Here is a 14987-nt window from a genome sequence, read left to right as displayed (position 1 = left end):
ACATACCTGGCAAAGAATCTTTGGGCTTTGGGGCAAGTCCCAAACATCTTTGAAGCTACTAGGATTTTGTTTGTGGATTACTGGAGCTGAAAGCAGACAGCTTTAGTTTATAATTTACAGAATTGGGACTCCTTTGAGCTACGTGCATCTTTATTTTTCCTCTCCCTCTTCCAGAACTACTAAGTCTTATGGTAGAGCAATAAACAGATGTGCACACATGTACTCTGACTTGGAGGCCGGCAGTGGCTGTCCACTGCAAGCCCATGTTAGTGAGTGCAGTGGCCACTCTACTCTTCTGCACATTCTTGCCTGCCTCTGTTGCTGCTGTCACGTCAGCCAGTGATTTGATAGGCTTGTCGGGTTGCCATGGTGTTGACTTCTTGCCTCCAAGGAGCTGCCCAATGACTGGAGATCTGGGATTAAAGCGGGAAGAGGCTGTGGCCACAGCAATTTTTCTGAGGCAGCTGCGTCAGCTAGAAGAAGAAAAGGGACGAGGTCTTTAGCCTGCTCTCCTCTCGCTCTCAGGGCTCACAGTGAGGGAAAGAATAGAAAGGGTAGCCTGGCGAAACAGTGACCTTCTCGAGCCAGAAGACAGGAGGGAGAATGGGAGAGTGCTAGGGAATAACTCAGAAGCACACTGCACGTGTCAAGAAGGAAAATATTCCAGAATTCGTTTATTTACACAGAACGTTACCAGGATAGGGTGGAGAGATTCAGAATGGGAGAAAGGGGTTTTAAAAGGTTCTGTTGCCCGTCCCCTTGCATCCAAACCTTCATTCCCGCAGTGCAATCAGTTGACATAAAAAGACGCTTTTCAGAGAACTTTAAATCTCAGACAGGAACTCATTCTAAGAACAAAAAGTGCAGTTAGATGACCATCAGGTGCAAGGACACAGTCCCTGCTCGCTGCGATGTCAGGGGCAGAGACGGGAAGCCAGGAGCTCTCGGTGCACAATCCCCAGACGGAAACTGTAAACTGCGGGCTGCAGAGGAAAAAGCCCGCTTCTGTTATAAATTAGGAGTTAGGTGAAGGTTACGCAAAGAAGAAAAGGGAAAGTAAAGCTGCTAAAAGAATAGAGTAAAACCTCTGGGAGTTCAACTTGAAATTCCCCCCTCTCACTCCCCAACCCAAGGGGAGGAGGAGGAAGAGGAGGAGAGCACATTCTGGTGTGATGAGAACTCTCTGGAATGTCTGGAGGAGAGGTTTGAAGTGCGAGGGTAAGAAGACCTCAGTTGCTAAATAAATGGCAGGAGAGAGGTGGGGGAGGGGAGGAACAGTGGAGACTTGTCCAGATTCACCGAAGGGACTCAAAGATTAGCTAGCACGAGTGGGATTTCAGGAGAATGGAAACAGAAGTTAAGTTTAGGCTCCTAGCGTACGGTGGGAGGAAGCCACTTGCTGTGAGTACGAACTATGGCGAAGGTGCAAGCAGCTGAGGGCGAGGATGAAAAGGCAGCCTAGCTCAACTGGGAGGACCTGAGGCAGAAGCCACGGTCCGCACACTGGACGCCGTGGGCAGAAGATGAAGGTGACAGTGGGTGGGGCAGCGCTTGAGGGAAGGGCCAGAAGAGCTCAAGCCAGGTGCCCTAGCCAGGCGTCCCGCTCCCATTGACTCGGGGACTTTCCGGTAAGGACCCGCTTACCAAGGGTCTCCGTAGTCGCACGTCCCAATATAAACCTCACTAACTACTTTACGGCCACTTTCATTGATCTTCTTTAACAAACAAACACAATGCCGGTTACAGCAACACTTGCCCTGCCCGCAGCTAGAATGTCCTAAGCTCTTAGGGACAACAGCGCTGACATTTCCAAATAAATCGTTTTTCCTTCATCCTAGGTTCGGGGGCTTTGTGTTTTCCTATATAATCCGGAATTCACATTTTAAAATACGTAGACGACAACTCCAGCCTCAACTTTGTAAACCCAGTAGGGCTCGCTCTTATTTGCATATTAATTTTTGCTAATCAGAAGTAACTCAATTTGGAAGGAGAACGCCGGTAAAGAAATTGACTGGTCTGCATCTATGGGGAAAATAACACTAGTCCTGCAAGGCACTATTAAGCAAGACCCCTTGAGTTGTCTCTGAAATAGTCCTTTAAAAATAAGGAAAGTATTTATTTTAAAGTAGCCCCCCTTCAAACGCCGTTTCTGCCTGAGGTTCTTCCACACATGTCAAAGGGCTGTTGAATTATTCATTACTGTAATTACGATCATCATTGTCATTACCCCCCTTCCATGTGGAAATAATTTTATTATCGTAATTTGATATCTGAAGAATTTCCTGTTAGTCGTTTGATAATCATTTTTTTCTACTGAAAAGAAAAGTTTTGTTTATAAATGAGATAGAGAAAATGTTCTAAATGCTTTGATGTTTGCTATAGATTTCCGTTTATCTAATCGATCGGAATGCCAATAAAATCGATTAAAGGTTTAGTGTTTTACAAACAACCATTTTGTGCTTTTTGATTTTACGTTCAGAATGATTTTTATAAAGCTAATGTTTTCCTTTAACAGTCTTTCTTAAAAGAAAAAAAGCTTCATCGTTTTCCCTTTTATTGTAAGAAGTTCCCAGTTGAAATTCACCAAATAAAATATAGACACAAAAAATAAGCAATGGTTTAAATTTCATTCTCTTTTGCCCAAGGTATTTAAATAAAGCCCTTTAAAATCTTGGTGAATTATACCCGATCATTCAGTGATTGCGGAATATTAAATTAAAGTTAGATAAATCCGCATTGAAGGAGGCAGCACCCAATCCTGAATTTATTTCCCATTTTCTCTAACAGCATCACTGCGCTCCTCTCCTTGCAATGACAATGTGCCAAATCTGGGCATTTTGAAAACATTTTCCATATGCTTTAGCGGGGGACTGATAAAAGAAGAGGAGAAGGGGATGATCTTTTTGCTCTGAGGTATTCCATTTAAGCTTTCTCTTAGACGTTCATTGATAATTATTTTAAAGCAAAAGTTTAAAAATAATTTAATGTACTATGCCTCTTCCACCTTGCTGTTTATGCCTAAAATGCAGTTTTGCTTATAATCTAACATGAAGCTATCATTTTGTGTAGCCTGATGACATTTTGTTTAAAAATATTTGATTAATTTAGTTTCTGCTGATTGTCTTTGTAATTAAATGTAGATTTAATTATATATTGGGGAACTTGGATTAGATGGGCTGTTTGTTTGTGATAGGATTCAACGGGGCTTTTGTGCCTCGAATTTGAGGACGTTACCTACGATGGTGGTGGCTTTTCTGCAACCAGTATATTTTCTGCAATCTGTATTATTGTTTTAAAGTGAATGTTTAGATGAATGTAGTGTCTTGTTTGAAAATGCTTTTATTTGGTGGCCAGCTCAGAATCAGATCAGTTATGTATCTCCTTTTTTTTTCTCTATCTTTTCACATCTGGATTACCTCTTGGAGCTTTCCCCCAGATTAAATGTAAAATTTTCATTTGACACCCTTGACGGAAATACCTCCATATGTTTGAAGAGGATGGGCTTGTGGTCTTGGCTTTGTGTGGTTTGTGGGTGGTAGTGGTGATAAGGGGTCCTCCTTAATTGCAATAAGAGATGTTGAAGTGTTTGGGAAGTTAGTGAATTGCTATTGTTTGGGAACAGTCCCAGTCTGATTTTGTTTATAAACACTGGGCTTGTTGCCCAGAGGGAAAAGAGGTCACTGTACTATCTGAGCGCTGACCTCTAGGAGGCCAGAGGGCTCTGACTTCTCCCCCACCCTCCCTTAATTCTTCTCCCTCTCTTGGAATGGCACCCTGTGTAGCTCCTCCCTCCTTTCCCATTCTTAACTTTAGCTGTGTCTGAGTTTACATAATGAGCTTTCCAACCCCAAAGGTCAGAGCCTCCAGAGAAAACGGCTAAAGTAGATTGCCTCTGAAATAAAAGCCTAAAGTGGGTTCCAGGAAGAGAAAAATGTATATGGATTTAGAAGAACAGAGACCTTGAAGCGGGAGTGTTGTTTTAAAATAAATAGGGGAAGAAAGAAAGTTAGAAAGAAAGAAAGAAAGAAAGAAAGAAAGAAAGAAAGAAAGAAAGAAAGCTATAAAGGAGATAAGCACCAGGCTAGAGGAAATCAGGAAGGGATTCAAATGGCTGCTAATACTACAGACATACAGAGAGGCTTAACACGCTTTTCTCCCTTTTGAATGTCATTGCTTTTACCTCTCACATCAAAGAGGGTGTGTTGCTCCTCCAAGTTAAGTCATATATATATAGTAACACACACAGGCAGGCAGAGCACACACACACACACACACACACACACACACACACACACACACACACACACATGCATACCCCTTTGTTACTTCTCCAGGAAACATACTTTGTTCATAATAAGATTTGGACAGACACACACACCTTTTAAATTATCTCACTGTAAATGCGTGCTTGTGACACCTTCCCGAGCAAGTTCTGCACTTTTCCGTTCATTTTCAATGTCCCATTTCCTCCTGACCTATGCAAATTCTTATATTCCTTTCACAGAGAGAGAGAGAGAGAGAGAGAGAGAGAGAGAGAGAGAGAGAGAGAGAGAGAGAACGCACAGCCTTTGGTATCAAGTTTTAAGTGGGTTGGAAAGAGCTGCCTAGTTAAACAAAAATGTTAGTTAACAGACTGCCTTTGTTAAATAGCCCCTGGGTGGAGAAGATCCAACAAAAAAGAGGAAGGGAGGAGGGGGGTCTAAGGATCTGAAAGTGTCTGCATCGCTCTAAAGGGTTCCTAATGCTGAAATCTTGTAATACCTTGTTTCAAACAGAGCTTATCTATAGAGCCTGGAAACCCGGTCAAAAGACTGGGAACCTTACCCTTGGGCTGGAGTTGTTCTTGAACTGGAGGATGCCACTGAGAGGGAGGTGGGGCATTATTAGGGACTTGGTGGAGGGAGGGCAGACAAATGGAAGAAAAGACAGCTGGCAACTGACTCGTTATCCGGTTTGGAAAGCCCAGAGTATCCTTAGCGAGGATTTGTGAAATAAACTGCTCCAAAGAAAAACTTCTAGAAGAAGTTACCTTTTGTTTCAATGTTAATTGTCCCTTGTCTCCAACACTCAACACATAACCACTTGGTGTAGCCTTGGGATTCGCCAACAGTTAAGGACTCTGGCAAGGTGCTAGTGTTAGGAGAGGACTGAGCTCCACTGGGTTAACTCTAGCGAAAGTTCTTCCTGCAGGAGGAAAGCCTTGTTCTCCTTTCACTTTGAAAAATAAAGTAGGCAATGCTCCTTTAGGGTGGCGGCAGGTTAGAAGAATTTAAGTACCTTGACACACTTCTAGAGAGGGGATTGGGAATGAGTGTCCAAGGTGCAGAGGAAGGACTCTGCAGAGACCTGAGGGGATCAGCTGGGGGTTATCAGGCGATCTGCCTAAAATGAAATCTTGGGGAGCCGTGGCTCCTTGGCCCAGGCGAGTGTGTTCCTCCTGTGCCCCGAAGCAGCCCGCAGGCTGGGCTTGGGCTCGCCCTGGTCGCCGCGCCCCTGCTGGCGGCCCAACCCGCGCAGACCAGCCGCGGCTTCTGCCAGCAGCTCTTCTAGCGCCGGCAGCGCGCTCTGAGGCCAAGCCCTAGAGGAGACTCTTGACTCTGTGCTAGTGCTCTCTGCCCCTTCCCCTGAGCCCATTAACCCCCGACCTCACCCCCAGCCTCTCTTCTTAGGAAAGAGGTGAAAGAAGAACAGGGAGAGATGATTAAAAACAAAATACACACAAGCACACAAGCTTGTGGAGGGCAACAGTCCCCGCACAGAAGGGATTGCAAAAGTGGGCAAAGGCTCTCAATCTGCTCTGCTTTTGTTTTCTTACTTACAATTCAATAACCGCCCTCTCTACCCAACACACACACACACACACACACACACACACACACACACACACACAGCTATAGTTTGCAAGAAAGAGAGGAGGGTTAATAGTGTTGAGATAACTAGCCACAAAAAAATGTTTAAATAATTTTTTTGACAATTGCTATTTTTGACATTAATGACATTAATATTATTGATAACGTTTCGGGGAGGGGAAAACAGCAAAAGAAATAAAGAACTTGTGGATGCAATGATCAGTTTCCTTGTCCACCATGACAGAAGTAGACCCTTTCTTCACCTGAACCTGAAACAGACTTATTGCTCTCAGGTGTTTCCTTCATCATCTGTATTTGCCCGTTTGCAATAGCAGGAAATGGTTTTTCCATCAGCGAGCTTGTACACTGATCCCTCTCCAGCAAAGGGCTTGATCTTTGCTGATTTCAACCTGAAAGTTTCCCCTGCCTTCATTTCCCTCAGTATCTTGAAAAGCCCCCCCCCCCACTCCATGCAGACACCTCAGATAGTTTTGTTATTATTATTGTTTTATCTAGGATGTTTGCTCTCTGGGGTGTTTTTATGTAAACAGCAACTCTACATAAAACACACTCTTCAGTTGCATGTTAAAGAGAATTTCAATTTTATCCCCACCTGCAATGTATTTCTTAACCCCACTAAGGTACAACGGGAGGCTTCTAGGAACTTGCTGTATGAAGGTAGGGTGGCCGTAAACAAAATAACTTTAAAAAATCATACACAGTCTTTCACTGTGAGCAGATTTCTTTCCAAAGGAGTTGGAAATGGGAATCTCCTGAGACAGAGAATTTGATTTTTTGTTACCATTTAGTGGCCTTGGTTTCTAAAACACTGCTTTGTGTACCCACTCCAGATTTCTTAGCTGGCATTGCCTTTTTCTCTTACCAAAGATCATATCTAGGTTTTAGTCTCTTCTCCAAGCCTTTGGATTTTCATTGTGAAGCTAGCTAGTTGCTGAAGACAAGCAGCTTTTCAGATATGGACTGAGGTCTGATCTTGGGGGGAGGGGTATAATTTTATCCATACAGGTGTTTATTCCATTCCCATCTGTCCTAGGATGTAAGGAGTATACACTGATAAATACAAGGGTGTCAGATCCAGGAAGATGTGTTTACTGTCTCTGGAGTTGCAGTGATGTGCTATAAACCTTGCTGTTGATGTTTGGTACCTTTGGTTTCTAAGGCCTAAAACAAGGTTTTGAAGCAGATCCTGGCAATCCGAAACTTCAAAGGCTTGTCAGTCCGAAGTGGCTGATGCCTCACCTGTCCAGGAGGCTGGGCAGCACTCCTGTTTCCTGTCCGTAGTGCATTTGATTGGTTACTCTTACTTTCATTATGTGATTCCTGGTTTTAAAATATTATGTAGATAGTGTCTACTTGTGACCTCTAGTGCAGTAGTGTATCAAGATGCAGAGTAGCAATTCATATATATATATATGTATATATATACATATGTATATATATCCCACATTCAGTAGGGGGTATTTAAAAATATGTCTATTCCGAGTGTTAGTTAATTATCTTTTAATGAAAGTGTCACTCATATTCACATCTGTAATATTGGATAGAGATAATTAGATTTTCAAATGAGAATCAGCCACCTTAAATTTTGCACCAGAAAATACCAAGTATATTTCACTCTAATGAGATCTGTAGTGGGGTTTTAAAATTCATCATAATGTGCTTCAAGAAAGGTAACTCAACAGACTAGAAAGATGAAAGGTTTTCTTCCCTAAGTCTTCTTAAACCTATTACATTGAACTTTTGTGATTCTGATAAAATACTCGAGAATATTACATAAAAGCTAGACTGTACCCCAGTTTCACTCTTACAGCCCGGACTTACTGTCATTTAGAAGTTTACTTTGACTAAACTAACCACTTCCCTAGGTTTTCTCTTATGTGAATGCAAGTGCAAAATACTGTTTTAAATAGAATGCCTGCCTATCCAGAGAGAAATTCCTCCTTTGAAGGAGGTTGGGTTGGGTGATGTTTGCACACAGAGATAGGCACTCTTTATTTACATACATCTGCATATTTGCTCAGGCCCTAGTACTTCCCCATTAAAGTATGTCCCGGTGCATAGTAGAATAAACTAAGAGAAATGCTCTTAATAACTTGACTTGTATTTCTCCTTCAGGCTCCCTGGTAAACAAATCTCTGGTCCGAGAGTAATTACTTTGCCTCATTAAAAAAAAAAAATCTAGAACTCTAAAAGGGCATTTCTTAGGAACTATTTGTGCTTTTATATTCTTCCCTTTGCCCTCTCTGTGTGTGAATATGTGTACGTGTGTGTCTAATGAAGTTTGAGAGTTGTGAGCAGGGGCGCATGGGGTGCGAGCCCCGGAGGTTCCCATCCCCTGTCTCCGTGGTCGCCTAGTCCAGGGCTCCAGCCGCAGCGCTAGGAGCCTTGTAAGACGTGAGGCTCCCGGGCTGCTCTGAGTCCCGGCTGCGCGTCATTTGCAGTCTGGGGAATGTTGATCACCTCACTAATTACACCTCTCCCCCCTCCCTCCCCCTCTCCCTCGCTCTCCTCTCTCATTCCCAGAGTGCATATCGGGAATAGACACACAAAGACATGCGCACTCAACTTAATCAGCCATTTTTTTAAACAGGGCTAAAACGATAATAATTAGCAGAATAAAGACATATCGGATTTTCATTTCCTTTCCTCCTTTTCCCAACCCCTTCACAACCAAACAGAGAGACCGCGGTCGGCACATGCTTTAACTCCTCCCGGACCCCCGAGGACCGCTCCGTGCCCCCCACTTTCTGCTCCAGCGTTTTTATTTTCACCCAATAAAGTTCGAGGATTATTTTTTTATTTTTTTATTTTTTTTTAATGAACCCTCTCGTTTTACTTGGATGTGATCAGCTGTACGTAAAATAAAAGCAAAACAAAAAAGAGGCGAAGATCGAGTAGGAACTGCAGGGGAAATGGAAAGTAAGTTTTTTCTTTAACTTTTATTGAGTAGTTTGTGTTAAATTTAGGTCGAGTATCGATTATCTTTCCAGCCTGATCTTGCACAATCTTTGATATTTCGCTCCCTCTCTCTCTCCCTCTCCGCCTCTCTCCCTCTCTACTCCTAGCTCGCTTGCTACCGTTCGCCCTAGCACACATACCCTCATCCCGACCACCTCTTCCGCTCTGCCCCCCTTTTCCATCTCTTTCCCCCGTTTTTTGGCTCAAAGATTTGCTCTGCTGAGGGAGTGAGAAGGCACGGGCGGAGGGGGAGGGTGATTTTTTTACTTGGGGCGCGGGGGGGGGGCATGATTTTCGGGATTTAACTTTTGGATTAAGTGACTTTCGGCCGAGTAGTTCTGTCTTTTTCCCTGTCTTTTCGGGTTCTGCCTTCACTGGGAGCCGGGGACACTCTGGTGGCCGGGCGAAGCTGTCAGCTCGGCAACCGTTCTCGGACGCCAGCCTGCGCCCCATTGAGATGATGCTTCCTCGGCACAGGCACACATTCTCCGAAAGTTTGGACGTTGGTCGGTGGGGCTGGGAGCCCCCTTTTCTCTCCCTGGATTCTTCCCTGCACCCTTCTCGTTTTCCTTTTCTTTTTCCTTTTCCCTTCCCCACCCTTTCTGAAGTTCCCGAAGGGCGCTCACTGCGGGGGCTGCGGCAGGCCAGGGCTGGCGCGCGCGAGGCGCGGGGCCCAGGAGGATGGGCGAGCGCGGGGCTGGGCTCCAGGTAGACACCGGTCCGCGGAGAGCGGCAGCGGGCAGCGGCAGGCCAGGGCGGCTCACCGCTGCACCGGCGCCGCAGACTTGGCAGGTCCGTTAGGAGGCGGGATCTCCGGGCCTGGGTCCGCGGACCTAGGGGTGGAGGCTGCTCGCCCCGGAGCTAGGTCGCCGCCCTCAAGAGGACACCGGAGGCTGGGGATCAAGAGCCTTTGCTTTCTTTTTTGTAAAGGGCAAGGGTGTGTGTTTGTGTGTGTGTGTGTGGGGAGGGGGTGGGCCGTGGCCGACTGTGGGAACTGATTCATTCCTTACTCCCCCCCACCCCCAACTACAGGGTTTCATGTCTGCAAATGAACTTCACCTCCTCAGCTTCAGCCGGCACCAAGCGTGCCTTCCTGGCCCGATCAGCTAGGCGAACAGGGGTTGGAATGAGATTGGTCTTGCCTCTTTTCTCTTCTCTTCTCTTCTCTTCTTCTCTTCTCTTCTCTTCTCTTCTCTTCTCTTCTCTTCTCTTCTCTTCTCTTCTCTTCTCTTCTCTTTCTTTCCTTTCCTTTTCTTTCCTTTCTCTTCTCTTTTCTTCCTCTCTCTCTCTCTCTCTCTCTCTCTCTCTCTCTCTCTCTCTCTCTCTCTCCTTCTGTCCTTTGCTTCCCTCTCTTTCCATTCTTTCTGCTCTTTTCTATCAGAAAAATAAAATAAAATTTCCCTGGAATTGTACAAAAGTTCCGGAAGGTTTCCCATCCTGCCCCCTCCCCCAGAAGACAGTGTACTGGTTTGTATTTCTTTTGTTACCTGTGATCCAAGCCGGGTGGGGGGTTCCTTGAAGCGCTGGGTCTAGGGTCCAGCCCAGATATGAGGCTCCAGCAGTGCCTTCGGCTGTGTCTCCACAGTTCCGTGCAGTCCTAGTGAGGTTTTAGCTACTGTTCCGTGAGACACCCTCTTTGTAGGTACCAAAGGTTCAGATCACAAACATGGACACCCCCCCCAACACACACACTCCGACCCCTGCACACACACACACACACACACACACACACACACACACACACACAGAGGGAGAGAGAGAGAGAGAGAGAGAGAGAGAACACATTCATCCCACTCCCCCCACCTCCAGCATCCACCTTGCCTTCACTTTCCCCCTCCCCCAAAAAGCACACACAGAACAACATCCCCCACCACCACCAAACAAAAACCCAAACACAAGTTCAGTGGCTGAAGATGGTGGATTGACACTGACTCTGACAGAGGCAGGTTCACCAGGAAATCTAGCATTCCTGATTTCTGACAGTTGCATTTCCTCTCCTTGAGCCCCCCCCCCTTTATTAACTCTGTTCCATGTTTAATCAAGAATCATGTAGATGGCAAAAGGAGAGACAGAGAGAGAGACACGGGGGGAGAGAGGAGAGAGGAAGACAGAGAGGGAGAGGAGAGAAGACAGGAGACAGGAGACAGGAGGCTTTCTTTTTTGTTTTGTTTTGTTTTTTTTTTTCTTTTTCCTTTTCTTTCTGTCTTTTTTTTTTTTTATTGTGTTCTCCTGGCTTTTCAGTGCTTGGTCCCTATAAACGCGGAGTGGTTAAAGCTCATATGTAGTATTATATTTTTAGTTGGGTGGATGGATGGAGTCAGGGAGAGGCTGCGGCTGCCGCTGCCTTTTCGGTTGGTGCTTAGATTAAGGCTGAGACTTGGCTGCGATTGGGACGCGACAGTGACACAGGCATCGATCGCTTCCATTGAGAGCAATGCAAAAACACAGCCCGGGTATGTAGCACTCGCTGCCATCCACACTTCCTTTACCTTATATTTACTGACAAAACTGACGGAGCAAGCTCAGATTTTCTCTTTCTCTTTCTTTCTTTCTTTCTTTCTTTCTTTCCTTCTTTCTTCCTTTTTCTTTCTCTTTCTCTCTTTCTCTTTCTCTTTTTGCTATTTTCTCTTTTCTAACGGAAGAATAAAAAGAATGATGTGTATAACATTTGTTGGAAAGGATGGGTTTTAATAAAGCAGAAAGGTAATTTGGGGATTATTTCATTTCATCTTTGACTGTGTTCTAAAGTTTTTCTTCTCCACTGAGAAGCATATTAAAGAAATAGAAGGTTTTCTTTCCTCATCTTAAGAAAAATAAAATACAAAGTCAATCCTTAAGGGAATGTTTGATATTGTTCAAGGGCTGTGGTTTCAAGCAGCAGGAAAGAACACAAAAAAATAAAAGATGACTAACCAGCTGTTTTAACCTCTTGTACCTGGCTTCAGTGTAAGGATCATAAGGGTCAAAGAGTTGTTTTTAATGGTTTTAATATTTATGGCGTAAACTGTGGAGAGCATTGCTGTGTGTTTATTCAATAGCTGGCTGCTCATGTATTTAAAAAGTAAACTCTTATTGGAGTGTTTTCCTTTTTTATAGCAATGAAGATAGGGTCAATGAAATATGAGGGTAGCACCATAAATCTGAAAAGTGAAATGTACCCAAGGAACAAAGAAAGGTCAGGTAAACCAGCTGTATAAGTCATAGCAACAACACCCACTGTGGGGTAAGGCAGAGACAGTGGCTCTGGGTCTGGGAAGTGAAAGTTACCACTTAAGTTAAAAACAAGGCAACGACATTCAGCTCTATTGCAGTGTTTTGCAGCTTTTGGCAGGAGTAGTGTAATTCTGTTCATTAATTGTGAGCTAGTTGGATTATTTTAAAGATGCTGCAACAGCAAGGGGAAACAGAAAGAAGACTGAGAAAATTGCTGTTTAATATTGAAGAATTTACTGCTTCCATTCTGACCATGAGCCTAAATTTACACAATGAAATCTGATTATCTCTAATAACAATATTAGATCCTGCATTGGATGGATGAGAATCGAGGTGGTTTTGTTGATTGCAAGGGTTTAATGTTGCATTTCAGAATCTGATGTGGTTTGGCCTCCGTTCCATTAACTGGAAAACCCCTGAGGTTTTACAATTATTTCTTAAAGATAATACATTTAAGATTGCATTGGTAGGCTGAAGAAAAGTCATAAAGGCAAGAAGGGAAGCCCTTAATAACTCTTGAGGTTCAGACATGTTCAGCAGTTAGATTGGCTCTGACTTCACCAAGGGTCGACAATGTGTCATTTCCACGAAGCCAAATTGCCCTCTGCCTATATGATATTAATGTGCAAATCAATATTTCAGGGATTAAATTTCCCTTCTTCATTTTTTATGGTTTCTACCTCAATAAGTCTCAAGTCTATTAGAAGAGGCTGGATGATTTAAAATCTCTCACTGCAGAATGGCTTGTCGTGGTCTTGTTCCACAGATCATTTTAGGATTTTCCTTATGAAGACTAAAGGTGCCCTACAGAAGTTGTGAGGCAGTGTGGAGCCAGGGTCAGCAGTGTAAAGCCCTCATTTGATTAAGAGCTAAGATGTATTGGGAATATAATATATGTGTTTGGGCATGATATATACATTCTGCTGCTTTAAAAATATTATGTTAATCACCTATTGATTTATTTCAAAGTCAATTGATGTCCCTTTCTTAGTAGTGATTTGTTCAGCGTTCTCGAGGACTGTGTTAATTTTCTAAAACACTGTGCATGAATTAGCTTGGTGTGAAAGTATTTGGAGGAAGGGAGTTTTCATGTAGCAAATTTTCCTAAGAAGTACTTTTAGAAATTGTTTCTGACAGTAATAATCAAGTACTATCATTTGCATGCACTGATCTCATCCCTACCATTGAGGTTTCTGGCTGACTGATTAGCTGGTTTCTATAACTGGGGTCTCCTTTCATTCTGCTACATTTAGAGTCTAACACTTAGTAGGAGCAATGTGTCTTTGGACTCTCCTGGAGAAACAATCCCATCTGAAAATATGTGAACTGATTGGAAAATAGGAAGTAGAAATGAGGGGAAGGTTGAAATAAAAGACTATATCTTTATCATACAATCTTCAGAAGGCCTACTGCCTATCATTTGGTCCTGTTTTATAGTCTTAAACCATCTGGACAAAGTTCCGCACAGCTGCAAGAATTTCATATGTGATAGAACATTTTTTCCATTCAGTGTGAAATGTTCCTTCCTAAAAAATGTATACCAGACTTGCTTAATTTAGTCTGTTAAAAGTAATGCATATGAAAATGGACAAAAGGCTCTTTAATCTCTGCAAGCTGTTTGTTTTTCTTAAAGACTCCTGTCTATTTGGGTTTGAAAAGTCATGTTGAGGACATGATTCTGAGGTGTGACATTAAAATAATCTATGATTTTTGGACTGGTATCCATGTTCCTACCCAATTTGCAGAACTACTTTTTATGCCTGTCAAAACACAGATTTAATCTATCCTTATTTACAATTAATCTCAATGAAATTAATCTTAACTATGCTTTTATTCAGTGGCTTAAAATATCTAATTATATTCAATTAACTGCTGTTAAAGTAATTAACATTGCTTAATTGCCTCTGCATATATTTATGTAAAGCTCATTAGTTGCTACTGTCTCCTTTTCCCTTCTCTAGTTGCTATTTTTGCTGTTGTCAAACCATTTTTATCTCCCAAGGTTTGACAGTGGCAACAGCACAGACTCTCTCTTAACACTTTATTGAAATGAACGTGATTGCGCTCCTGTATCAGACACTTGTTAGGAGCCTTTAACTACTACTTTAACTTCTACCCCGTCTTCATCTTATCCTGGGTCTCTGGGATACTCACAAATTATTTTCTGTCATTATTGCTAGAATATGAGAAGCCAGGTTAGGCATTGTATTCATAAATGAAGAGCTTTTCTGTATCTGTCTAGGATCTGTCCCCATAGGCAGTGTGGGTTTTTTGTGTTTTGTTTTGTAGTTTTTTTCCCCTTCACTAAAAACATTCTAAGGGTTAAAGACTTGGCCATGGTTCAAACTGAGAAGCGCCCAGGGAAAGTGCATGTGAATATGTACAAGTTTCATGTAATTAGTGCTTAATTATATTAACATATGCAAATTGTCAACTTAGGAGCTTGTTGAGCTGGCAAAGATCAGCTAGGCACAATTGCTGTATTGTTCTGAAACAATAATGGATTTCAAGTTGGATTGTGGAAACACATAACTAGCTATCTAATTTAACTCATACCATGGTGAAATTTCATTAGTCTCCATGGAGACTGGTTTAATTGTGCTGACTAATGTTCTGGACTGCAGAATGTCCTAAAAAGAAATCCTTGTTTGCCTAATCCACCTTACAATGACACTTGTTTGTACATGTTTCCCTTGTGTGGGAATTTGCATATGCAAATAAATAGTTTCTCTGCCCCATTTGTCATGGCTGTTCATTACCCATTGTTACTGAGCTGTTACTGAGTCTCCCAAGACTGGATAGTGTCAACCAGTCCAGCTACATTCTTTCATAATTTGTTTCTGATTAATAGACCAGAGTGAGTCTTATTCTCTTTGGGCATCTGCAAGGCAAGGTCAGTTCTTTTTTTTTTTTTTCTTTTTTCTTTTTTTTCTTTTAAGTTTCTGC

At 43.0% G+C, this 14987-nt stretch overlaps 1 protein-coding gene and 1 long non-coding RNA gene across 5 annotated transcripts in view; one reads left to right on the top strand and one right to left on the bottom strand.

Moving 5' to 3' along the window:
- LOC147996178 (uncharacterized) overlaps positions 1-10647 on the bottom strand; it is a 112286-nt gene extending 101639 nt beyond the window's left edge. For both annotated transcript variants that reach the window (XR_015671335.1, XR_015671334.1), the window contains exon 1: positions 10316-10647. This is a non-coding gene — a long non-coding RNA (uncharacterized LOC147996178). The remainder of the gene's footprint in view (positions 1-10315) is intronic.
- Positions 8414-14987, top strand: part of Zfhx4 (zinc finger homeobox 4) — a 183198-nt gene continuing 176624 nt past the window's right edge. For 2 of the 3 annotated variants that reach the window (NM_001446664.1, NM_001191702.1), the window contains 1 exon segment: positions 8414-8789. The gene's annotated coding sequence lies outside the window, so the exon portion shown is untranslated. 3 annotated transcript variants of the gene reach the window in all.

The sequence above is a fragment of the Rattus norvegicus genome, chromosome 2 (assembly GCF_021556685.1).
Source record: "Rattus norvegicus strain SHRSP/BbbUtx chromosome 2, alternate assembly SHRSP_T2T, whole genome shotgun sequence".
NCBI classification, from domain to species: Eukaryota; Metazoa; Chordata; class Mammalia; order Rodentia; family Muridae; genus Rattus; species Rattus norvegicus.
The sequence above is the reverse complement of the archived record's forward strand: the minus strand, read 5'-3'. Positions and strand labels throughout refer to the sequence as shown.